This window comes from Eubalaena glacialis, chromosome 16, assembly GCF_028564815.1.
Source record: "Eubalaena glacialis isolate mEubGla1 chromosome 16, mEubGla1.1.hap2.+ XY, whole genome shotgun sequence".
NCBI lineage: Eukaryota > Metazoa > Chordata > Mammalia > Artiodactyla > Balaenidae > Eubalaena > Eubalaena glacialis.
In genome coordinates, this window is record NC_083731.1 from 78132606 (window position 1) to 78144043 (window position 11438).

Here is an 11438-nt window from a genome sequence, read left to right on the forward strand (position 1 = left end):
AATCTCTTTGGGCTTGGACAAATTTTTAATTACTCCTTGACAACTTAGCATTCCTGTATTAATGATGATTAGAATTTCATAAAAATTATTTTTTTAAAAACCTCAAGTGGGATGGACTCGATAGATCCTGAAATTATCCTGCTTCTCTAAAATCTTATTTCCAGGAGGGATTATCTTGTTTTACACAGTTTCACCGAAAGTATAAACAACCAAAATATAGTCTATGTTGTAATTTCTTACTAATGGTCCCATTTTTGCCTCTAATACATCCTAATGTGATAATGATAGATTTGCCTTTTGCTAAAATCCCTTCAGCCAATTTCCAATTTATACATCTGAGACCAAAAGAAAATTGATTTTTTTTCTGCAAGGAAGATTGTAAAGCTAATATCTCTAATGCTTTATAAGTCACATAAGCCAAAGTTAAAAATATTAAATTAAATATTAAATTTGAATATATTCAAATTTCAGAATTCCAGTGATTACTTGGGTTTCCTGATAGAGTTTCAGAAAGTAAAAAGAGCAGCCAATTCTATTTTAGGGGGCAGACACTTTGTGTTACAGTTTAAAGGAGGTGATTTTTTTTCACAAGACTTTACCTATGGACATTGTTCAGGATGGATGTGGGGAGTTGTCTCAGGAGTCAGAGAAACCTCCTAAGAAAGAGAAATAGGGCTGTTTGGACTGAGGGTGGAGGAGGTTCCATTGTGTCTGGCCTTGGTGGCCATCCTCAAACAACTTCCAGAAAATTAAAGTTTTTGGAGAGCCTGGGGTCAAAAAGAACTCAAATGAAAATCAAATATGAACTCCAAGAATAGAAAGGAAAGGAAGAGAACCTCATACTTACCCTCATATGTTTGTCACTATACCCATAGGTCCTAGAACAGTGCTTGACCGGTGGTAGACACTCAGTAGTGTTTGTGGAACGCATGCATGAGTGCATGGGTGCATGAATATGAAAGGGGTTGCTTCCCTGAATAGTTTGCTAATAACTAATGACATGTCCAAATGGCACCAAGCTTATTTACTCCCTGTGGAGTCACAATCACTCTAAAAACATGTTTGAGATGTCAGGATGTATTATCAAGTCACGAATACTTTCATTATCAAAAGATTTTCCTCTCAAAGCAATGCCTTCTCCAGCTGAGCATATAATAATTTGTTGTTCTTTAGTAATGAAGAGTCACATTATGGCTTGCTATGTTTCATAATAACCAGTTATTTTTCAGACTGCATTGCAGACTCAATGGTCTAGGAGGGGAAAGAAGAGAGTATCTGGACCCAGCAGTTTCCTTGCAGTAGAGATGTGTCACCACAATGGGGATATAGTTATTTCCAACCAATATATGTCATGTAGTGTTCTTTATCATAAATGAGTTGAGATTTTTAATTAGCATTTGTTATAGATGAAGAATATGGTAAATATATAACTTCCTTCTAAATTTTAAGTATCAATATTTCTATAAAAGTCTCAATCTATTGAAAAAAGGAGAATGCTATTTTAAGCACCACCCCAGCCAGACTTCACAGATGTAACAAATGTGTGCTGGGATCTGGGGGTAGTAATGAGGCAGAGGATGTATGTTGCACTCGCATCTGTTCTGTCAGCCCTCACTGTTGACGGTGAATAAACAGGGCAGCAAAGTTGAGCCCCTATAGGAAGGAGAGCTAAGCCAGAGGGAGAGAATAGAGCACGATATACAATCCCCCAATCACAAGGAGAGGAAAAGTTAGGGACATAAATGGAGGGTGCAAGTATTAGGCAAGGTACCATTTCAGGCACTTAGATGAAGCCAGATTAAAAGGGAGGGAGCCTGATGGTCAGGCCGTTAACGGCTCAAGTATGATTCTGGCTCATGCATGGTCAGATGGGTATGTAGAGTTCAAAACAGAGGCAACGAAATTGACAACAAATATCAGAAAGGACATTTTAGGTGTGGAAATGGCAAGCTGATCTATAGAAAGACACACTCAAGGTTAATCTTGGTTTGTGATTTTTTTTATTGTGGTAAAACAGGCATAACATAAAATTTACCATTTGAACTATTTTCAGTGTATAATTCAGTGGCATTAAGATCATTCACAATGATTTGACACCCAAAACAAGGCAACAAAAACAAAAATAAGCCAGTGGGACTACATCAAACTAAAAAGCTTTGGCACAGCAAAGGAAGCCATCAACAAAATCAAAAGGCAACCTGCAAAATGGGAGAAAATATATGCAGATCATATATCTGATAAAGGGTTACTATCCAAAATACGTTAAAAAAAAAAAAAACCCTCATACAACTCAATAACAAAACAAATGTGATTACAAAATGGGCAGAAGATCTGAATAGACACTTTTCCAAAGTAGACTCATAAATGGCCAATAGGTAGATGAAAAGGTGTTCGACGTCACTAATCTTCGGGTACATACAAATCAAAACCACATGAAAGATATAACCTCACACGTGTTAGAGTAGCTAGTACCAAAAAGATAAGAAATGACAAGTGTTGGCGAGGATGTGGAGAAAGGGAAGGCTTGGCGGGAATATAAAGTTGTGCAGCCACTATGGAAAACACCTTTTTCATAGCTATTGTTAGCACAATGTTGCATATAAGATTCGGAATGATTAAGAGAATTGCCCAAGATCCTGGTATAGCTAATGAGTTCTAGAGGGGAGCTCTATTCTGTTTCTCCAGAAGCCCAGTGAAAAGTTCTTTCTAGACCACAGCAGACTGTCTGGAACTGAGAGTTTGTGCTGCACCAGAAACACAGGAAGTCAAATAGTCGTTCTTAGTCAAGCTTCTTCGTATAGAAGAGTAACTCATTTTAGTTTGTTCCTTGAACAATGTCATGCTGAGAGTAAGGAGAGTAAAATATGATTTTGTATTATCTTCCAGATTTATACAGAGTTAAAGTTTCCCCGATTTAAATTCCGTATGTGTAGTCCAGTGCTCTGGACTATAGACCAGCGTTCTTCATCAAGAAAAATATCTCTAAGCTGTTATTTGGTGCACAGCGTGGACCTGGAACCATGACACAGGGCTCTGTGCATAGTCAAATACTTGAAATAAAGTAGAAGCTACAAGCAATGGGATGGGAGAATAGAATTGTTGACTCTTTGATATTAGGTACCTTCTTCAATACAATGGGCATAAAAATGCAGTAGGTACAATGAGAGTAGCAGAAGATGAAATGTTTCTACTTATGAAATACCTTCTTGAATCACACACCATCAACCACAAGTTCTCACCTGGAACACAGAATGCTTTGCCTGCTAGAAGCTCAGAGTCTGAACAAAGCCTGACATTTAGAGCAAAGTGAGGCATCCTATGATGAATTATAAAAGAAAAAAGAACATGAATTTAAAGTAGATATGCTCAAGAGAATGGTAGAGCTGTTGAATCTTGAACTTTCATACCAGTTGTCTAGTAAGAGAGAATCCACATGCACCTTCAGAAAAGAAAGAGGTACTTCTTTATAGAAAATGCATGAATTGACATATGAGCACAGAAAGCTATTTTATATACTCTGATAAGTCTCCCTTTCAAACATCACACTTTCATGAAAGTTATAAAGAGCAGAATTGCTATTAAAAAGAAAAAAAAGAGAACATTTTCCTCTGAAGATACAGCCCTCAGGAAGGCTGTCTTACCACCAGCAAAAAAGGTGATTTGGGGCAGCAGAGTGAGCCTGGCTTTAAGTGTATCTCTCCTGCCTTCCTAACAATGCCTCCATTCAGTTTAGCTTAGGGTCTCCATTTCCCTTGGAGAGTGAGGCTTTGAGATTTGACACAAATACCCCAGGAGGAGTCACACTTGAAATGATACCAGTCTTTTATGCTAGGATGACTATCCGAGTGGCCAGGTGGACCAGGGAAAGCTAGAGTCTGACATCAGAGGAAAGGGCCTCAAGGCAGGCTGAGGTCAGACTTCTCTAATTTACCTCTTTGCTTGGGGCTGGCACTAGGAGTCTTGGAGGTAAACAAGCCCACAGTGCCCCCTGGCAGGGCAGAAGAGCAGGGATTGGGGGTTTTGTTTTTTTGTTGGGTTTTTTTGTTTGTTTTTGTTAGGCTTTGCTACCTTCAAGTACATTTTGGTAGAAACAGGAATTGTCTAAATCCACCAAAATAATGGGAGTTTTGCTTTGCCAGCTTGAATTGGAATTTGCAAAGCTTGTAGTCAGCAGAATCAGTACAATCCCAGGAATGACACTCTTTCTTTCAAACGACAAACAAAAGTCATATAAAGTTTAAATCGTCTTAGAGAAAAATATAACCCTTTTCCCTTCCCCTTAATAGACATATTTTGCATCTTTATGACTTTTATGAATTTTAATTCTGTGCATACTTAGTGTTTTGTGTTTTTTTTTTGCATCTTTCTTTTTTATTTATTTATTTATTTATTTATGGCTGTGTTGGGTCTTCGTTTCTGTGCGAGGGCTTTCTCTAGTTGCAGCAGGTGGGGGCCACTCTTCATCGTGGTGCGCAGGCCTCTCACTATCGTGGACTCTCTCGTTGCGGAGCACAGGCTCCAGACGCGCAGGCTCAGTAATTGTGGCTCACGGGCCCAGTTGCTCCGCGGCATGTGGGATCCTCCCAGACCAGGGCTCGAACCTGTGTCCCCTGCATTGGCAGGCAGACTCTCAACCACTGCGCCACCAGGGAAGACCACATGCTTAGTTTTAAATGGTTGTATGTATTATAAACATCATTTAATTTTTTTTATCAATCATTATTTTGTAAGTTTCAAAGGCTACATAGGTCTGTTAGGTTGCTGGATAATGATTTACCTAATCATAGTTTTGTACCTTGACACCTTGACCAGCATTTAATCTAAGTGACATACATGAATGATTTGTTTCCATTTGAATTAATTCTTTAAGATAACAGGCATAGTGACTAGTGACAGATGCACAAAATTTGGAGGAAGAAATGTTTGAATTCAGATCTTGACTTACCTGCATTTAGGCAATGTGCTCTGGGAATATTAATTATCCTTTCAAAAGCTCAGACGTCTCTTCTTTGTAACGGGGCTAGTAAAACTTAAATGATAAAACACAAATACAGCATCTGACACGTGGTTGCATTGTGGTAATAGCATAATCAAAAGTGGCTATTGTGCTGCAGCAAAAATTATTAACTATCAAAATTATTAAGTAGGATGCCTTTCCTGGTCCTCAACTTCCAAAACCAAATCCAGGAATCCAGTAAAAACAATGCCTGCCCAGGCGTCCCCTTCTCTCTTCTCCTTAAAGAAGACCTTTTTTTTTTTCTTTTTTTTTTTTGGATTGCTGGAATAGAAGCCAAGGTACCTCCCACAACAAGAGCAGGAAAGAAGAAAAAAAAGTTCAATGTAAGGCAGAGCTGGAGGGACAGTTTTAGAGCACTGACGTAGGAGAGATCCTGGAGCACAGGAAAATTGGAGGGTGGAGGAAGGGGCTTTTTTTTTTTTTAATTTATTTACTTTTGGCTGCGTTGGGTCTTTGTTGCTGCATGTGGGCTTTCTCTAGTTGCAGCGAGCGGAGGCTAGTCTTCTTTGCAGTGCGCGGGCTTCTCATTGCGGTGGCTTCTCTTGTTGCGGAGCACGGGCTCTAGGCGGCGGGCTTCAGTAGTTGTGGCACGTGGGCTCGGTAGTTGTGGCGCATGGGCTTAGTTTCTCCGTGGCATGTGGGATCTTCCCGGACCCGGACTCGAACCCATGTCCCCTGCATTGGCAGGTGGATTCTTAACCACTGTGCCACCAGGGAAGTCCCAGAAGGGGCTTTTAAACGGTGCTATCCCGTGTTATAAATCATATCCATCTAATGTTCTTCAATGAATAAAAGCAAAGAACGTAATCACTTTTTTAAATTTCCTTGCTGTTGATTCACTTTGTTATAAAGCAGAAACTAACACACCATTGTAAAGCAATTATACTCCAATAAAGATGTTAAAGAAAAAAAAAAAATTTCCTTGCTGCTAAATTCTGCCTCTGGAATGTGCCTTTGTTCTGAAAATAAGCAATGTGGATCCCTAGATATATAGGAATTAAGTCATCATCATCATCCTCATCATTATCATCAGCATTTATGTGTAGACTTGAGATTACAGGATGAAGGGGTAAAATCACTTTCATGACTAATAACATTTTTCTGTTTAGAAAGACTGCTCTGGTTTACATTGGTTTGGCTCCCTTTCAAAAGAATCAGTCTTCTTATGTGCCAGGGCCTACAGCTGTTTGAGGTGCATTGGTCATCAAGCATCGGTCTCTGCAAACCTGAGTATGTGTCAGGGATTTCCGGTGATGAGACTCACAGAATCTTTGGGGAGAAGGGAGGCAACAAGAGAAGGCTATAGTTCTTCACGAGCAGCAAAGGCAAACCAAGCCCTTGACAGCTCTTCTCTCCCCAGCCCCCTTCCTGGCCCTCTGGTAGTCATATCGTAGAGGCCAATCCTTTATGTTCACTGTCTCAGCAACTCCTCAGTATGTGTACACAACTACATCACAAATCGCGAAAATATCAAATCTAAATCAAAAAATCAAATCAAACTGATGAGAACAGCAGCTTCAGCCTTGAAGAGATACAATTCTTAGAAACTCCTCAGAGGAGTTCTGCTTTCACACAGGGTTCAAACAAACAGGAGATCTGTTATCTTCTTGACCTGAATACCTAATGAAAAGCTAAAAACAAAGGACATCTGTATTAGCTCAAGGTTGCAATTAAATGGAAAGCAAAATTTAGAACAACAGCAAAACACTGATACAGATCAGTTCACAAGAGTCATGTAACATTATCAGCTCTATAAATAAATAATGGCCCTGGCCGGAGTAAATAAATAGGAAACATCTATCTTTGCGTTATAAATGGCAATAGAAATGAGGATATTCACACTTACAAAAGGAGTGGCCACTCTAGTACCTCATTCTAATTAAAGAATAAAATAAAATATAAGAAATATAGAAAAATAAATGTTTTGGTCAATCTATACTGATAAAAGTCATGGAGACATACTATACCTTCTGACCACAGTAATAATTCACAAGTAATAATTCACAAGCCACTAGAGCCAAGGCAATGTGTTGAATAAGTTTTGTGTGACATTGGAATCTCTTTAGTAAGATACGATGAATGTTTCTGGAAATGTGAAATGTCAAGGATGTCATGAAGTGAGTGGCTTTAAAAAAAAATTATTTGACATATTTAAGTCATTTTAAAGGGACGCTTGAAGTTCTGTTGAATACATTAAATTTGACAGAAAGTTCTAATTCAGAAGCATTATAGGAAAAGAATTTTGGAAGCCTAAGATAGAGGGCAACAGAAGATAGTGAATCCTGAAGCATAGTCACCCTTACCCGGACACACCACCACCACCACCACTACCACGTACTGCGAACATACATGCAGGTTTTTAAATATGTCATAGACAACCATGAATGGGAGAGAAATGTTTTAGCGCCTGGGAGACCCACTGGGTGGCCTGAACTTGGAAAGCCTGTGATGAGTGGCTGGCTTCAGCAAGCTTGTTTGCAAATAAAGCTTGGCTCTTTTTAGAACTAGGGTGAAATCATCCCAGCCCATGCAATCAGCACCAGCAGCCCTCTGCTCTCTCTGTTCCCATTGGCCTCCTCCTGAGTCACTCCTCTTCCTGCCAAATGCCAAGACCCTCTTATGGGCAGGAAGGGAAGTGGGGAAAGGGGCATACAACAGAGGAGTGGACCTTGCTTTATCATCTTGAAAGAGGGCTGCTAAATAAGCCTCTAGAATTGTCTTGTTTCATTTTGTTGAAATGCTTGCACTCTAACAAGACATCAGTCTTGATTCCTTACATTGGCAGATGAAAAGAGAATAGGATATGTACCCATATCTCTAGCATACGGTATCAGCTTTTTAAGAAATTAAGTCATCTAAGTACTTTTTTAAAAAATTATGGGTTTTATTTCATGCAAATAAGCACCCCTTTTTCCTCCTTCTGTGCTATACCACAAACTTCCCAGGGTAATTTATTCTCTAGATCCCTCTTAGAAGACAGGGACTGAGAACATTCATTACAAAGAAGGATTAATTGAAGAGCATTTCCTTTAGTTAGTCCTGTAGGTATAAAACTGCTTCTATGTTAGTAAGGACTATCTACCCAAATACCACTAAATAAATTTTTTAAACAGAATCCTTCCTTCTACAATCTTGGGCTCCTATCCTGCTTAAAGCAAAGATGGAAACTTGGTACAAGAGACACTGTGCCTCTAGGAACATGAGCTAAATGCACTACAAACACTCTGCCTCACTACCCTGGCTTGAGTGTCCTCTCATCCTTCCATTTATTTCCTGTTCTGGGAAGCACAGGAGTTAAAAGTTTTGGACCACGATGGCTGAGGGATTAAAAACGGATATGCTTGCTAGTGGTAGTTCTTAATCTGCTGCAGAAACAAAAAACAACAAAGGGAAAGTTTCATGCTAGATATTAAAATGCAAGCTTTACAGTGACTTGAAATCCTTTCAAGGAAATACTCAAGGGAACAGAGAAATCAGCCCGCAATCGATTAGGAATAGGTGGAAAGTGCTTTGACATGAAAAAACAAAAACAAAACACCATCATCCTCAGGACTCACTGACAATTGACAAATAGAGGGGAGAAACGATTGCCTGAGATACATCATGACTTTAAGAGATTTGAAGAGAACAGACACTGGGGCTGTGTCTCCAAGGGAATTGTGCTAAATAGCAGTGGTTCTCAAAGTGTGGTCCCAGACCAGCAGCATCAGTATCACCTGGAACTTTTTAGAAACATTCATTCTAAGGCTCTGCTTTACCTACCTAGGTAGATGATTCTAATACTTGCTAAAGTTTGAGAAACACTGGAGTTAACGTTTTGGTAGGGCTTTCATTTCCATATTGTATCACCCATAGTGTGTGTGTGTGTGTGTGTGTGTGTGTGTGTGTGTGTGTGTGTTTAAAACTTTAGAAGAGGATATTAACCTTTAAATTTTTGCTTGTTTTAATCCAGGGATGCCAGTGGAGGGAGTAATAAACTCAAAAGTGGGATCAATAAATAACAATAAGTAACCTTAAAATGATAGAAAATAGGTCAATAGGAAAATATGCAAACTGCTTTTTTTTAATATTCATTTTCTTAACAGTCAATTGTGAGTCCCTTGAAATTCTATTGATTTAAAAATCATATTTATTTTCATTTGGAAAGAACCTTAGGAACATCTGTTACCTTCTCATTTTACAGCTGAGGAACCTGATGGGGTAAGGAGTTGCTGACACGCTTGTTAAACAGAAATTCACAATCCAGGTTCTGAGGAAGAGAGACAGCAGGTAAAAGTTTAAATTGAGTAGACATTCTTGATTTGGAAGAAAAATAAAATATTTACCCTCATTCTATGAAATTAAGTGGTTCATTTAACTGTCTTCCCCATCTCCTGGCTGCTGCCAGAGGCTGGTGGCTAAGGCTGAGATCTTCAGAGGAACACATGCTCTCTCGGGAGGCCATGTATCAGCAGAGCAGACCGTGGCCCCAGTTGCAGCGCTGCCTTTGCCAAGGGAATGGAAGAGCCTTTTCACTCCCTGCTTCTTCCCTCCTCCATGACAGGCGTAGCACTAGCAACAGCCCTCACCTTGCTTCTGTAAATGCACGCTTCAAATCCGGAAGGAAATCTCAAGGAACTTGCCCAGAGAGGATTGCTCTTGAGTGAGTAAAGGAATAAACTTTATTATAATTATTAACCACTATTATTTTATTTATGCATGATATCCCTCCTTCTTTCATAAGGTATTTAAGGGGGGACTTTGTTTTTAAGGGCTGGGTATCTGTCCCATCCGCTACCAGACCTCAACATCTTCACAAACCAAGGGGATGGAGAGTCAGACCTGGACCCATGTCTGAGTCCTTCCTACAGTGATGAGTTCACTGCCTTGCACAGAATAAGGAATCCATGAATATTTGGTGAATTACTGAGTGAATGTGAGAGAGGAATGAGGTAACTTGGCAATGGAAAGCGTACCGAAATTTTCCCATTTGTCAGATGAGAGGGGTAGTTCCTAAGAGTTGAATCCTTTGTTTTTTCCCTTTAGGAGTAAAGATAATAAGAGTATATAAAGTCATGTTAGGATCACCCTGAAGTAAAGCATGACAAACCAGATCCTTATGTGTCTCTGCGTCTGGGTGAAGAGATCTTCCACATTTTCAGGGAGGAAGGTACCTTGGGTTTGGAAATGTTCCAAGCCAGAGTCCAGACAATCTTCACAATTGGGATGAGTTATGGTTCCAATTGAAAATGAAAACTCAGAGCTAACAAAAAAAGCAATGGTGAGATCACAATAAGATTTGGAGACAAATTATGTTATATGCCATCATATAACATATAAGGCATCTGCTAATAGTATGAAAGCTCAATACCTATTATGCTGAGGAGTATAAAACTCAAGTGTCAGATAAACTCTCCATTGCAGTACTCCTAATAATTCTGTTATTTTTCCTACTACAACTTCTATGATAGCTTTCAAGTGACTAAATGAATTAATATAATTTTCTTTTTCATTCTGCCTGGGCCTCTTGCTATTTAAAGTCTTAATAAACAGTGAAGTGGACAAGATGTTGATCATTGGGAGAAAAAAAGATGGGAGGCAAATGACTTTGGAAGCAAATCAATAGCTGATTTAATTTAGAAAAAAATAGAACTATTCAAAGAAAAAATTCTGCAATTTATTTTTTTTATCATTATATTTGTGCTCAAAAAACTTACAGTGCAATATATTAAGATTTTATATGTTAGCTTCAGTAATAACTGATTGGAAAATGTAAAACAAATATCTTTAATATATTAATAGCTTGGACTTCTCTAAATATTACATGTGACACATAGTAACCAACTGATTATCTTGACAAGATGTTTTAAGTTCTAACACTTTGGTTTGCAAATCTATTAGGAAAGCCATATAAATGACATTAGAAATAACTTCCTGTGGGCAAATTTTTTAAAGTAAGGACAAATAAAAATATCTTGGCTGAGAATCATGGAGATTGTGGGGAAGTAATATTCTTGAAACTGAGTCCTCCTAAAACTGAGTTCTCTTACAGAGTTTATGAGTAACCTCTTAATCCAAAACTGTATTCTCTTTCTTGTCCCGCCCTTGTTCCCCTCAGGACTGAAGTATCAAAGGACGGGGGCAGGGGGGATTGAAACCAAGCAGGACCCCCTGGGGCTTTCCCAGTACAAAAGCTTCTCCATGTCCCCCGTTTCCTGTGTGTAGAAAAAAGGCTTTAGTTTCCTAGGCCTTCCCCTAGTTCCAAAGAGCAGACTCACACAGTTAATGACTAGAAAAATAGAGTCACAAGACGTCCTAGTTTGTCCTAAAGGGGTATAGATAACAATCTGATGCATACTTTCAGTTGTTCTGGAGAAACTAAGACCCCCATCCAGGTGGATGATGGTGACTACATGCTGGTCACAAGCATGTAGACCCCAGA